The following is a 14,472-nucleotide window of genomic DNA, read 5'->3' on the forward strand; positions in this document are numbered from 1 at the left end:
TTTTATTGAATATCTTTTCACTTTTTTCTTAAGGGTTCACACAAGTCTATAACATACTCTGCATACAGATTTTTTTTCATTTAAAAAAATTTTAAATTTCTTTTTAAAGTTTATTTATTTTGAAAGAGAGAAAGAGAGAGAGAACACACACTTGCAAATGAGTGCAGGGGAGCGGCTAAGAGAGAGGGAGAGAATCTCAAGCAGGCTCTGAGCTGCCCATGTGTGGCTCGACATGGAGCTCAATCCCATGACCCTGAGATCATAACCTGAGCCTAAATCAAGAGTCATATGCTTAACTGACTGAGCCACCCAGGCACCCAGACACCCAGGCATACAGATTTTTTTTTTCCAACGTTTATTTATTTTTGAGACAGAGAGAGACAGAGCATGAATGGGGGAGGGGCAGAGAGAGAGGGAGACACAGAATCGGAAACAGGCTCCAGGCTCTGAGCCATCAGCCCAGAGCCCGACGCGGGGCTCGAACTCACAGACCGCGAGATCGTGACCTGGCTGAAGTCGGACGCTTAACCGACTGCGCCACCCAGGCGCCCCCATACAGATTTTTTAAATAAGACCTCCATTTTATACAGTATTCCCCCCTCCAAATTTTTTCAAGCTTTAAAATTTTTTTTAATGTTTATTTATTTTTGAGAGAGAGAGAGACAGAGTGCAAGCAGGGGAGGAGCAGAGAGAGAGAGGGAAACACAGAATCCAGGCAGGCTCCAGGCTCTGAGCTGGCAGCACAGAGCCCAACGCGGCTCTGTGAGCAGTGAGATCATGACCTGCCCAACTCATGAGCAGTGAGATCATGACCTGATCTGAAGTCAGACACTTAACCGAATGAGCCACACAGGTGCCCCTTCAAGCTTTTTATTGTGAAATAACTTTGGATGCAGAATAACTTGCAAACATAGCACAAAAGTAGTATATCCATTACCTAGCTTCCCCCAATATGTTGAGTCACTTTTTAAAAAAATTGAGATATCATTCACATACCACAAAATTCACCATTTTAAATTTTTTTTTTTCAACGTTTATTTATTTTTGGGACAGAGAGAGAGACAGAGCATGAACGGGGGAGGAGCAGAGAGAGAGGCAGACACAGAATCGGAAACAGGCTCCAGGCTCTGAGCCATCAGCCCAGAGCTTGACGCCGGGCTCGAACTCACGGACCGCGAGATCGTGACCTGGCTGAAGTCGGACGCTTAACCGACTGTGCCACCCAGGCGCCCCAAAATTCACCGTTTTAAAGTATACAATTCAATGGTCTTTTGTGTATTCACAAAGTTGTCCACTGTCACCATTACCTATGCCAGGACATTTCTATCACCCCAAAAGGAAACACTGTGCCCATAAGCAGTCATTCTCCAGTCCACTGTCCCCACACTCCTACCCCTGCAACCACTAATTTACCTTGTGTCTCTACGGCTGAACCACTTTTAAAATCAGAGTGGCCCATGTAATATCTGATGGTGTCACTCTCTGTGCCATCAAGAGCACTGGTGATGGAGCATTTTATAACAGTGCTCTGCTCTATCTGCTGGGTTTTCTTCTAAGTTGCTGATATCCATTCTGCCAGGTTTGATGCATATGGCAGGTGATGACACCACCATCATAACAGCTGCCTGGTGGATGAGACTATAATATGACTCCCAATTTTAGAGAGGTTAAAATGTGAAAAAAAAAATGTTTCACATCTTAGTATTACTGAAACAATGTAATGGAAAAAGGTTATCTGGGACATTTCCATTTCATTGGTATTGCATCACTGTCAAACATCACATTGTCATATATTTATATTGTCATTTGATCCCATTGCATATCTGCTGGTAAACCTGTTGGACAAAACAGCTGAGCAAATATGAGATAGGAATTTTCTTTTCACCCTAGGTGAAAAATGAGGATAGTCATTTTCTTTTCACGCTAGGTGCAGTGGGCATTTAAAGAACTGTTCTGCTTCCATTTCAGAGCTTTCTTGGAGTAAAGGCTAAACTACCCAGCAATGGTTGAAGGAGGGACCCAAAGGAGCAGTGGATGGTAGGGTGCACGTATAGAGGTTAGCCTCCTAAAGGTGGGAGCAGAACAACAGGTTTCTAATCCTCACCTCAGGGAAGTTCACTGCCAGGACTGAACTGTACAGTGACACCTCTTGCCCTCTCTCTAGCCCTTACTAATAACATGCTGGTTATGTTTTTAAGTTTACTTATTTATTTTAAGGCAGGCAGAGAAAGAGAGAGCAGGAGAGAGAGAGAATCCCAGAGAGCCCGGACCCCGATGCGGGGCTCAAACTCAATGACCCATGAGATCACGACCTGAGCCGAACTCAGATGCTTAACCAACTGAGCCACCCAGGAGCCCCCATGCTGGTTATTTTCTGATTGCCTATTCCCCACCCTTTTCTGCCCTCTGTGCCTGGGCAGGTTGACTGCTACACATTGCATTCCCCGGTCATTATAGTCCACTAGTTTCCTGTGGGTCAAAGGGACGGAGTTCAGACGGTGGGAAGAACAAGTAGGCAGGACATTTATCTTCCCCCACAGTCTAACCTCACCCTGGGGCAGTCAGAGCCAGTTTTGGCACTGGCTCCTTTCCTCAGCCACATTCCTGTTGGATGGCATCTCTTCCTTAGCTAGAGCTCTTGCTGAGTTCTGGTAAGAGCTCCCTTCCCTGATCCCCACTAGAATTTCCCTGTACGTAGTTCCTGGATGTTTCTACATCCCTTGTTGGTTCCATTAATCTTGCCCACGCCTCAGTTAATAATCCCTTTGCTATATTCCCCTCAATTACCTCTTTGAGTATACCATTTGTTTCCTGCTGAAATACTCAGTCCTTCCCCCAGGAGGAGTGACTCACACACAGCTTGGATGTCTCTCCTCTTCTCTCTTTCTCTCTTTCTGTATAGATCTGTCGCCCCTGCAGCAGGAACACAGTCCTTTTTCTCACATGACACAATCTTATTAGGCCAAGGTCTGTTTCTGCAATATGGAGGTTTGCTGTTGGAGGCCAATAGGTTAAATTCAGGGGGAGGATATTAAAAAGCCCAGTTTTGGGGCTCCTGGGTGGCTCAGTCGGTTGGGCATCCTAACTTCAGCTCAGGTCATGATCTCACTGTTTGTGGGTTCGAGCCCCACATTGGGCTCTGTGCTGAAAGCTTGGGGCCTGGAGCCTGCTTTGGATTCTGTGTCTCATTCTCTCTCTGCCCTCCCCCACTTGTGCTCTGTCTCTAAATAAAGAAATGTAAAAAAAAAATTTTTTTTAAAGCCTTGTTTTGTCTACTGATCAAAGCTGTATTGTACAATACAATTTAATCAATTAAAAAGCTGGGATTTTGCTCAGCTTTCGTTCAGCTCAGCTTTTGCTCAGATTTTGTTCAGTTGCTCTGAACTCATAAGATAGGGAGCATTATTCATGGGTCCCCTTAAATCCCAACAACCATTCTCAAATTATATCTCCAGTTTCAGCTCCATATAGAAAACTGTATTGTTTAGCAAGCTGCTCAGAACAAATATATCCATGACAAACTCAAGATCTACATCTTTCTACTCCAAACTTCCAATGTTCCTTATTTCATTCTACTCTCTATCCAGTTGCTGGAAACCAGAAAGTCATCCTTGACACCTTCTTCACCCTTAAATGCACAAACTTTCAAATACTGAAGATCCTCTTTCCATTTGCTACAACCTTGGTATAAGACACCATTAACTCTTGACTGGACCATAATAATACCTTTTTTTAAAGGTTTTAAGGTATAAACACACTAAAGAGACAAAAATTTTCCCACTTTCTAGTCTCGGATGTATCGTGAAGCTTCCAGGAAGTTCAAAATAGCTAAGAAACACTCATTTTAGTATAGAATGAATTCTAGTCCTTTTGCTAATAGTAAGTGACATTTTTTTTGTCTTTATTTTTTTAAGTAAGCTCTAGGTCCAGCATGGGACTCAAACTCATGACCTAGAAATCAGGAGTCACATGCTTCACTGACTGAGCCAGCCAGTCATCCCAAGTGACATTTTTTTCTTTTCTTTTCTTTTCTTTTCTTTTTTTTTCTTTTGAGAGAGAGAGAGAGAGAGAGAATCTTGAGCAGGCTCCATGCTCAGCAGAGAGCTCTATGTGGGGCTAGACCCTGCCACTGTGAGATCATGACCTGAGCTGAAATCAAGAGTTAGACACTTAACAGAGCCACCTAGGTGTCCATCAAATGACAAATTTTTTAATGAAAGCACCTAACTAGTATCTAGGGGCCTTAAAACAACAAAAAAATAGTGTCCAAGTGTTTGGAGCTGTGGTCATCAAGAAGGGTAGTGCTACATGTTCCAGTTTTACAAATGCAAGGAAGACCTTTGACCCTAGGATCCTCCAGAGCTCTCTGTCAAGTCCTCTGCTGTTGTGGGTTAAATTGTGTTCCCCCCAAAAAGATATGTCCAAGTCCTAACCCCCAATACCAGTGAATGTGATCTTATTTGAAAATAGGGTCGTTGCAAATGTATCTAGTTAAATAAGGTCACACTGAATTAGGGTATGACTGGTGTCCCTATAAGAACAGGAGAAGAAATACAGACAGATACAGAGGGAAGATGGCCACATGAAGACAGAGGCAGGGATTAGAGTGATATTGCCCAAGGAACACCTAGGGCTACCAGATGCTGGAAGAGATAAGGAAGTATTCTCCCCCAGAGCCTTTGGAGGGAGCATGGCCCTGCAATATTGATTTCAGATTTCTGGCCTCCAGAACTATGAGATAATCAATTTGTGTTGTTTTAAGCTACCCAGTTTGTGGTACTTTGTTACAGAAGCCCTAGGAAACTAATAAGCCAGACTTTAGAAATATAGATCTCTAAAGCAGGAATTGTCAAAAATATGGCCTATGGGCCAAATCCAGCTCACTGCCTGTTTTTATATGGCCCAAGAACTAAGAACTTTTTTTCTCAGAACATTTGTTATCAATTTGATGATAGAGAATATTAACTTTGAACCTCAGTTAAATGAAATGTTATCTCCAAAAAAGAATTATTTTCATTAATAGACCTATATGACACAAAAATTCTGCTCAATTATTATATTTTTAATTTCATCATTTTTAAATGTGCAGAAATCTGTTTTCTCTTTCATTATATGAGTAGCTACATAGTATCCACCATTTTGCCTCTTGGCCTGCAAAGAAAGCCTGAAATAATTTCTGTCTGGCCTTTTACAGAAAAAGTTTGAAAAAGAATAAAAGTTTGCGGGGCGCCTGGGTGGCGCAGTCGGTTAAGCGTCCGACTTCAGCCAGGTCACGATCTCGCGGTCCGTGAGTTCGAGCCCCGCGTCGGGCTCTGGGCTGATGGCTCAGAGCCTGGAGCCTGTTTCTGATTCTGTGTCTCCCTCTCTCTCTGCCCCTCCCCCGTTCATGCTCTGTTTCTCTCTGTCCCAAAAATAAATAAAACGTTGAAAAAAAAATTAAAAAAAAAAAAAAAGAATAAAAGTTTGCTAAAGTTTGAAAAAGAATAAAAGTGTGCTAAACCCTGCCCTAGAAGAATCTCAGCATTATCTTCTCATTTAGCCAAGGGGATTTCTAAGCATCAGTAAAAACATTTTAGTTGTGATCAAGAGGATTGATTTTAATGTTTTTATTTTACATAAACTTTTTTCTCATGTTATTTTTTTTATATATAATAGCTTCGTTGAGATATAATTCACCCATTTAAAGTATACAATGTAGGGGTACCTGGGTGACTCAGTCAGTTGAGCATCCAGTTCTTGATTTGGGCTCAGGTCATGATCCCATGCTCGTGGGATCGAGCCCTGCATCAGGCTCTGCACTGAACGTGGAGCCTGCTTGAGAGTCTCTCTCTCTCTCCCTCTCTCTCCCTCTGCCCCTCTCCCCTGCATGCTCTCTCTCTAAAATAAAAATATAAAATAAAATAAAATAACAATGAAAAGGCTTTTCGTATATTCAGAGTTTGTAATCATCACCACAATCAGTCAGTCCCCAGGTCCCCCTAGCCTTCTGCCTCCAACCCTAGGGAACACCTAGTCAACTTTCAGTCACTACAGATTTCCCTCTTCTGGTCATTTTATATGTAATAGGTCAACTTATAAGATATCAGAACGCTAATTGTATATATAATTGTATATAAGTTTGGCTTAAACTCACCTTTCATGAGTAGTTGAGATAAAAGGCTTATGTAGTTCTCTATTAGGTTTATCAGAAATTACTAATGGCCCTATCTCGCTTCTGTGACCTCGCCTGCTTGCTAAATAGATAAATTAGGATGCAAAACGCTCCCCCACCCCCTCTGCCAAGATCTGGCCTAGACAAGACCAACATGTAAAAAGTCATGTACTCGGGGCCCTACAGAATCTCAAGTGTCTAACTATGATTGGTCATTTTAAACCCTCTTAGGACAAAGACCTTTAAATTGATAGGTTCCTGCCAAAACTAACGTCTGTGTGTCACAATATAATTGGCTACCATGAAATGTTGTAAATTGTAATTGGTTAACCAAATAATGACGTATGCTGACTTGCTAAAATCCATATAAGCTCACTGCTGCCTTTGTTTCAGGGCCATTCTCTGCACTTTCCTCCTTAAGATTAGGAGATCAGGTTTGGCCTGGCTGTGAATAAAATCTTGCCTCCCTTCTATTCGGCATCTGGTGGTTTTTTTCGACAGCACCTGTTTCATTATATCTCTGTTCCATGTTACTTTTCTACATTTGCTTTGGCTGATCTTAATTTTTATTTCATTTTTTTTTTTTCGGTACTTTAAAACAAGAACTAATACCAGAAGTGTGAGCCGTAGGAGGCTTTGACTTCTCTGACATAAATCTTTCCTATCCTGAAATATAGCCCACAGATATGGCCCCATTGGCTATATGTCCTATATAGACTAAAAATGTCCCGGACTTTCCCTTCCAGAAATGTTCTGTGACTAACGTCCTAAGGTCAGGAAACGAACCCAGTGGATAGGGATACTAAACCTCCTAGCTTGTAGCTTTTTGAGTTGCTGAGTTGACAGGTTAGGAATCAGCCTAACTATCTGTCCTAGTTTGCTGGTACAGTAGTTCTCCCCCCTCTCTCGCTATCTGCAGTTTTGTCTGCCATGGTTTCAGTTACCCATGCTCAACCTTGGTCTGTAAGCAGATAATCCTCCCTCTGACCTATGGTCAGAAGGAAAAATAGTAGCCTAATGCTAAGTCGCAACGCCTCAAAATTTTCACTTCATCTCATCACATAGACATTTTATCATCTCACGTCATCACAAGAAGGTTGAGTACCCACTTAAGCTGTTTTGAGACACCACATTCACATAACTTTTATTACAGTATGTTGTACTTGTTCTATTACATTATTCTTTATTTTTGTTAGACTCTTACTGTGCCCATTATATAAATTAAATGTTATCATAGGTATGCATATATAGGAAAGAACATAGTGTATATATGATTCAGGACTACCCATGGTTTCAGGCCTCCATTGGGGGGTCTAAGGACATATCCTCCACAGATAACTGCAGATACAGAGGGACTACTGGAATTTGAATCTCTGAAATAGGAATAAAAAGTGGTGAAAAGAAAATTACTTATACAAATTACCTTTGAGAGATATGGCATAATCTTTAAACATTTCATATGAATTAAAACAAAATTGTTTGTTTTCAAACAAAAAAAACAATATTTTTTAAAACTATAACTTGGTCTCACTAATTATTTGCTTTTATTATTGGTAACAGGTCCTTTTGACAGGAAAGCACCACTTCACCTGGCTTGTCATGGTAATTAGCTCTAATGACTTCTAATGGGCCCTTGGGTTCTCTCCTTACTTAATAAAGAGCCATAGCATTGAAATCAACTCATCTATTGTTCTGGTTATCTATTGCTGCATTACAAGCCACCCCAAAGCTCACTGGCTTAAAAACAATAATCATTTTATTAACTCACAAGGTTTCTGAGGGTTAGGAATTCAGGAAGAGCTCCACTGGGTGGTTCTGCCCCTAGGATTTCTTGTATAGTTGCAGGAGCTGGAAGAGTGGGCATCGGGAGAGTGTAGGACGCCTGGGCATCCTCTTTCACCATGTCAGGAGGGCTCTTCACATGGTCTGTCTGCATGGGTTAGCTTGTGCTTCCTCTCAGCATGGTGACCTCAGGGTGATTAGGCTTCTTACACAGTGGCTCATGGCTGTCCAACGAACCTGGTAGAATTTGCTCCACTTGTTATGACCTAGCCTGGAAAGTCACATAATGTACTTCTGCCATAATTTACTGGTCAACCAATCATTAAGGTTGGTGGCCCACATTCAAAAAGAGGGACCACAGGACCCACCTCTTCATGGGAGAAGAGTCAAGGAATTTGTGGAAATGTTATAAACTGCCATTCTTTATGCAGAAGACATTCTTTGGTTTATGTAATAATTACTCTGCTGAGACATATTATTTCTCTCTTCCTTTTACTTCCTGTGTTTCCTTCCCTCTTTCATGATCCCCTCAAACTGTCCACAAATTAAAGATTTCAGCTTTAAATTTTTGCTTGGTACTTATGTGTCCTGCACATAGATTAAATTTTGTGCCAGGTTCAAATATTTCCGGCTGTTCTGTTCTACTCTGCTTACTTCCTGTTTGGTTGATTTTTATTTCCTGTACTCTTTGTCAAAGGGTTTTGTCAAAGTTGTAAACTTCATTCTGGCCCCGGCAATCTGTTCTATTTCGGAATCTGCCAGTGGTCTTAAGCAACAGTATGCATACAGTAACTGTAAGTATAATACAGGAAGTGAAAATAAAAGTACTGTGTCTTAATATTGATAGAATTAAATGCCCACTTTAAAGAGATACATATTTGAATGGAGTCCATTTTCCAAGATCTCAGGCCTCAAAGAGTTGGTTCACCTTCCCAGTAGTGAACTGCTCTTGGCCATTGGTTGGATTATTGAGGATCTAGCCCCAAAGATCTTATTCCCAAGTGATTACAAGCCTAACTAGAATTCTCTTTTAGGGACAGTTCTATATTTCTTAAATCATTCTGGGCTACAAGTAGGAATCTCAACTCAACTGATTTAAACCATAAGGGAATATTTGTTATCTCATATTTTATAATACAAAGAGTCTGAGGGGCACCTGGGTGGCTCAGTAGGTTAAGTGTTGGACTCTTGATTTCAGCTCAGGTCCTGAACCTTATGGTTTTGAGATCAAGTCCTGAGTTGGACTCCATGCTGGGTGTGGAGCCTGATTAAGATTCTCTCTCTCCCTCACCCTCTGCCTCTCTCCTGAGCGCGCTCTCTCTCTCTCTCTCTCTCTCTCAAAAAACAAAAACAAAAACAAGGAATCTGAGGTGAGATGATTCCAACTCAGTAACTAACCATGTCGTCAAAAAAATCAGATCCCTTCTAAATCTTTCTGCTCTAACATCTTTAGCATTTTGCTTTTATTTTTAATTCATGGTCTTAAAATGGCTCCTATAGTTTACTTGTCACATACAGACACAGCAAAGTCCAGTGAATTCCTGGGTACCTCTTTTCATTAATGAAAAAATGTATTCCAGAATCTCCCCAGCAAATTCCCCCTCTTGTATCAGTCAGAACTGAATCATTTGCCAATTCCTAACCCACTCTCTGGCTCAAGAATGGGATTATCAAGATTGAGTTAAAGACGAAGTTGGCATTTATAACAGGGTAGATTACCCAAACAAAATCAAGGCTCTGTTAATAAGGGAGAAGAGGAGAATGAATGATGGATGGAGGGGCTTTTAATGTTTGGATTTACTGTAGTACAAAGAGAGAGATTCCCCTTCCCTGGAGTTCTTAGATCATTGAATGGCTCCACAATGAAGAGTTGCTCAAAGCAGAAAACTGGCAATGCTCATTACCTACATTTCCCAAACATCCCTTCCCCCAAGCCACTGCCTCAAATCAAGCACTGTTCTTTTCACCCCATCATTATTACAACTATTACAACTAACAGTCACCTGCCTCTGGCCTTGCACTTCCCCCAATCCCTCTTCCACATTGTTGAGAGAGGGTGAGCTTTCTCTCATGAATTATCAGGGTGTTCTCATTAGAGCTCAATTGCTAAAAATGAAGTTAGATGCCATTTTCACTCTCCACTTCCTCCAACATGAGTTCATTTATATGGTGAAATTTGTTTTGTGGCTGCAGAAATAGGAAAGTGTTCTGGTTAAAGGAGGTTGTCCTGGGAAAGCCAGGACAGTAGAGGAGACGTGAAGGAGACGTGATGGCATTTGTCACTATAATCAGTCTGATGATAATTTGGAGTCACAGTGGAGGAGGGGGTTAGAGCTGAAAGATAAAGGAATTGTATTCGTGGTAGATTCTGTGATACTTTGGGCACAAACAGTCCTATTGAGGCCTAGGTGACAAAGTATGATATAGCACTGGATAGGAGGGGAGGTCTTCTGGGTTCATCAAAGTAGGAGACAAGACTCCATGCTCTATTGTATTCTGTCCCTCCTATTTCAACTCTAACTAGCTGTAAGGTCTTTGATGCTGAGACAGAGTTTTTCCTCTGCATTCCAAGGGCCTAGCACAGTGTTTGGCATGTAGTAAGTACTTAATCATTGATTAATTCAACATTTATTAAGTTTAATTTTCATTCATATACACAGACCCCAAAAAGAACCACTTAGAGAAATGATACAACCAAAATCATATAAAGTTTAAGGCAAAAAAGGCATTCAAAACACACTAAGTAGTATTAAAGTATAATTTTATGATTTATGATACTGATCTATCACTTTTTTAAAAATGCTTATTTACTATTGAGAGAAAGAGAGTGAGCAGAGGAGGAGCAGAGAGAGAGGGGGACAGAGGATCCGAAGCAGGCTCTGTGCTGACAGCAGTAAGTCCAACATGGAGTTTGAACTCATGAGCCCTGAGATCATGACCTGAGCTAAAGTTGGAGACTCAACTGACTGAGCCACTCAGGTGCCCCTAATAATAACTAAACATAGATAAATGTGTATATGTTATCCATAAAAATGAAAAAGTTCCACCTGGAATATCCAAAATTAGGTTAAATACATTTTGAACTTCATTAGAGTTTTTGATTGTTTGCTATAAATATTAGATGAAATATTTAGAACAATTAGATTATTAGATGAAAGTTACGCTTGTCTTCAATCTCAGTTGTTAGATAACAAATAGAGCAAGCCTTTTTTATGCTATAACTTAGAAAGTACAACTTCCAGATCATAATTTCTTATTTTTCCATCTTTCCCACTCCATGGTCACACAAAATCTGTTTTTTAACCTCATTAAGACCTACAAACCTTGGCAGTATTTCTAGTTTCCTAGGACATTCCTTCTCTAACTAACTTCCTTTCTTATACAGCTTAGTATAAAAAGTATGTAACAACACAGGAAAATATGAATAGTATAATATTCAGTAAAAAAAAAAAAGGCTACCATATTTTATTTATGTATAGTATTCATGATTGTAGCTATATAAATAAACAAAAGAGTTATGTAAGGATGGGATACCTGGGTGGCTCAGTCGGTTGAGCATCCAACTCTTGATTTCAGCTCAGGTCATGATCTCATAGTTCATGGGATTGAGCCCCACATTGGGCTCTGAGCTGACAGCAAGGAGTCTGCTTGGGATTCTCTCCCTCTCTCTCTGCCCCTCTCCTGCTCGCGTGTGCGTGCTTGCACTTTCTCTCTCTCTCTCTCTCTCTCTCTCTCTCTATCAAAATAAATATATAAACTTAAAAAAAAAAAAAGTCACTTTAAAAAAAAGTTATGTAAGGATATACTCCAAACCATTACTCTTGGATATTTTTTGCACAGGGGTGGGAGTAAGGTTATTTTTTTTTATTTTTTTTTTTTTAATTTTTTTTTTCAATGTTTATTTATTTTTGGGACAGAGAGAGACAGAGCATGAACGGGGGAGGGGCAGAGAGAGAGGGAGACACAGAATCGGAAACAGGCTCCAGGCTCTGAGCCATCAGCCCAGAACCCGACGCGGGGCTCGAACTCACGGACTGCGAGATCGTGACCTGGCTGAAGTCGGACGCCCAACTGACTGCGCCACCCAGGCGCCCCGAGTAAGGTTATTTTAATTGAGTATCATTTTCTCTACTTCAATTCTTTTTTTTTTTTAATTTTTTTTTTAACGTTTATTTATTTTTGAGACAGAGAGAGACAGAGCATGAACGGGGGAGGGGCAGAGAGAGAGGGAGACACAGAATCGGAAACAGGCTCCAGGCTCTGAGCCATCAGCCCAGAACCCGACGCGGGGCTCGAACTCACGGATCGCGAGATCGTGACCTGAGCTGAAGTCTGACGCTTAACCGACTGCGGCACCCAGGCGCCCCTCAATTCTTTACCATAATCAAGTAACAGCAGAAGAAATATATCAAGGTTTGCATATAAAATGCCCTAGGGGCACCTGGGTGGCTCAGTTGGTTAAGCATCCAGGCCTGGAAACTGCTTGGGTTTCTGTATCTCCCTCTCTCTCAGCCCCTCCCTGGCTCACGCTCTGTCTCTCTCTCTCTCTCTCAAAAATAAATAAACATTAAAATGCTCTGGAAGGGGGGCGCCTGGGTGGCTTGGTCGGTTGGGCGTCTGACTTTGGCTCAGGTCATGATCTCACAGTCCGTGAGTTCGAGGCACGTGTCGGGCTCTGTGCTGACAGCTCAGAGCCTGGAGCCTGTTTCAGATTCTGTGTCTCCCTCTCTCTCTGCTCCTCCCCTGTTCATGCTCTGTCTCTCTCTGTCTCAAAAATAAATAAACGTTAAAAAAAATTTTAAAAAAATAAAAAAAATAAAATAAAAAATAAAATAAAATGCTCTGGAAGGGAACACATAAACACATACTCATACATGTACACTGGTGACATTTGTATTAGTGAGGTAGAATTACAAGTCATTTTTCTTTTCTCCAATACTTCTTTAAAATGTATGTGTATGTTTTTGATGCTCTAATTTTAAAATAAAAATTTTAACAAAAAGGACTTTGAATATTATTTTAAAACTTGTTGACTGGTTGACTCCACTTGCTTTTACTATATTAATCCATGATTTTGTATTTGTCTTACTATAATCACCACTATGCTTCTCTGTAGGCATAGTTACTTACCTATCTCTTTGGAATCAGAGAGCTGAATCTTTTTTTTTTTTTTCTTTAAATAGTTTTTAATGCCCAGTGGTGATATATTGTCAGTCATATCAATACTGAAGTGATTCAGTGTATAAGAATTTATATTTCATTAGATATTTACTGAGCATCTACGATACTCTGGGTAATGTCCTAAACATTAGAGGGAACAAACGATGAAAAAGACACAGTCAATGCCTTTAATAAAACATGTTAAAGGACTTATTTTTACTTTCTCACAGAGATGGTGAATTGATAACTCTTGGGAAAAAAAGCATGAGGGTCTTAAAAGATACAAAGCCTTGTGAATGCTAAGCACTCCATATGTTAGCATTTTTATTCGTGAGATTATGGTGGCTAGTTAGCTAGCAAATATTTTTATATTGCTTTATGTTTAAAAAAATGTTATTAATGTTTATTTATTTTTGACAGACAGACAGAATGTGAGTGGGGGAGGGGCAGAGAGAAAGGGAGACAATCCAAATCAGGCTCCAGGCTCTGAGCGCAGAGTCTGATGTGGGGCTCGAACCCACAAACCGTGAGATCATGACCTGAGCTGAAACCGGACACAACTGACGGAGACATCCAGGCACCCCATATTGCTTTATGTTTTAGATCACAATTGAAAATGTGACGTGACAATGGGGAAAAGACCCAAACTAAGAGTTTGGAGGTCTAGTTTCAAGTCTCAACTCAGCAACTAATTAGCTGCATGAAGATGGACAAACTACTTAAATTTTCTGTGCAATTTCTTCACGTGTAAAATGAGGATCTAAACTAAATGATCTATAAAGTTCCTTCCAACCTTAAAATTTAACTATCCTCGGGGTGCCTGGGTGGCTCAGTCAGTTGAGAGTCTGACTCTTGATTTCGGCTTAAGCCATGATCCCAGAGTGATGGGATTGAGCCCCATGTCGGGCTCCATGCTGAATGTGGAGGCTGCTTGAGGTTCTCCCTCTGCCCCCTTCCCCTACTCCTGTACTCTCTCTAAAAAAAATTTTTAAAAAAATTTTAAAGAATCTAAAATTTAACTATCCTCTGTTGAGACATATCAGAAACATCATATGACTTGAAGATGATGATGGTTTTATTACCAGTTCTGAAAAATGCTAATTCCAAATCTGTGCAAGTAATTATTGGATCTCGTGTTTGTGAAACATCAGATATTACTACTGTTACAGAAACCAAATTAGAACACTGTGTCATACTTCCAAGCAGTGCTATGCACACAAAACTAGCATATATAATACTATAGGTCCTAAACAATATAAACATAGAGATTAAAGAGAGGCATTTTTAAAATGAGTGTTGTATGACTTTTTTTGAGTTTTCATGAACTAAGATTTCATTTCTCTGGGTGTTCACAAACATTATGTTTCAGTTCCTTAAAT

The sequence above is a fragment of the Leopardus geoffroyi genome, chromosome A3 (assembly GCF_018350155.1).
Source record: "Leopardus geoffroyi isolate Oge1 chromosome A3, O.geoffroyi_Oge1_pat1.0, whole genome shotgun sequence".
NCBI classification, from domain to species: domain Eukaryota; kingdom Metazoa; phylum Chordata; class Mammalia; order Carnivora; family Felidae; genus Leopardus; species Leopardus geoffroyi.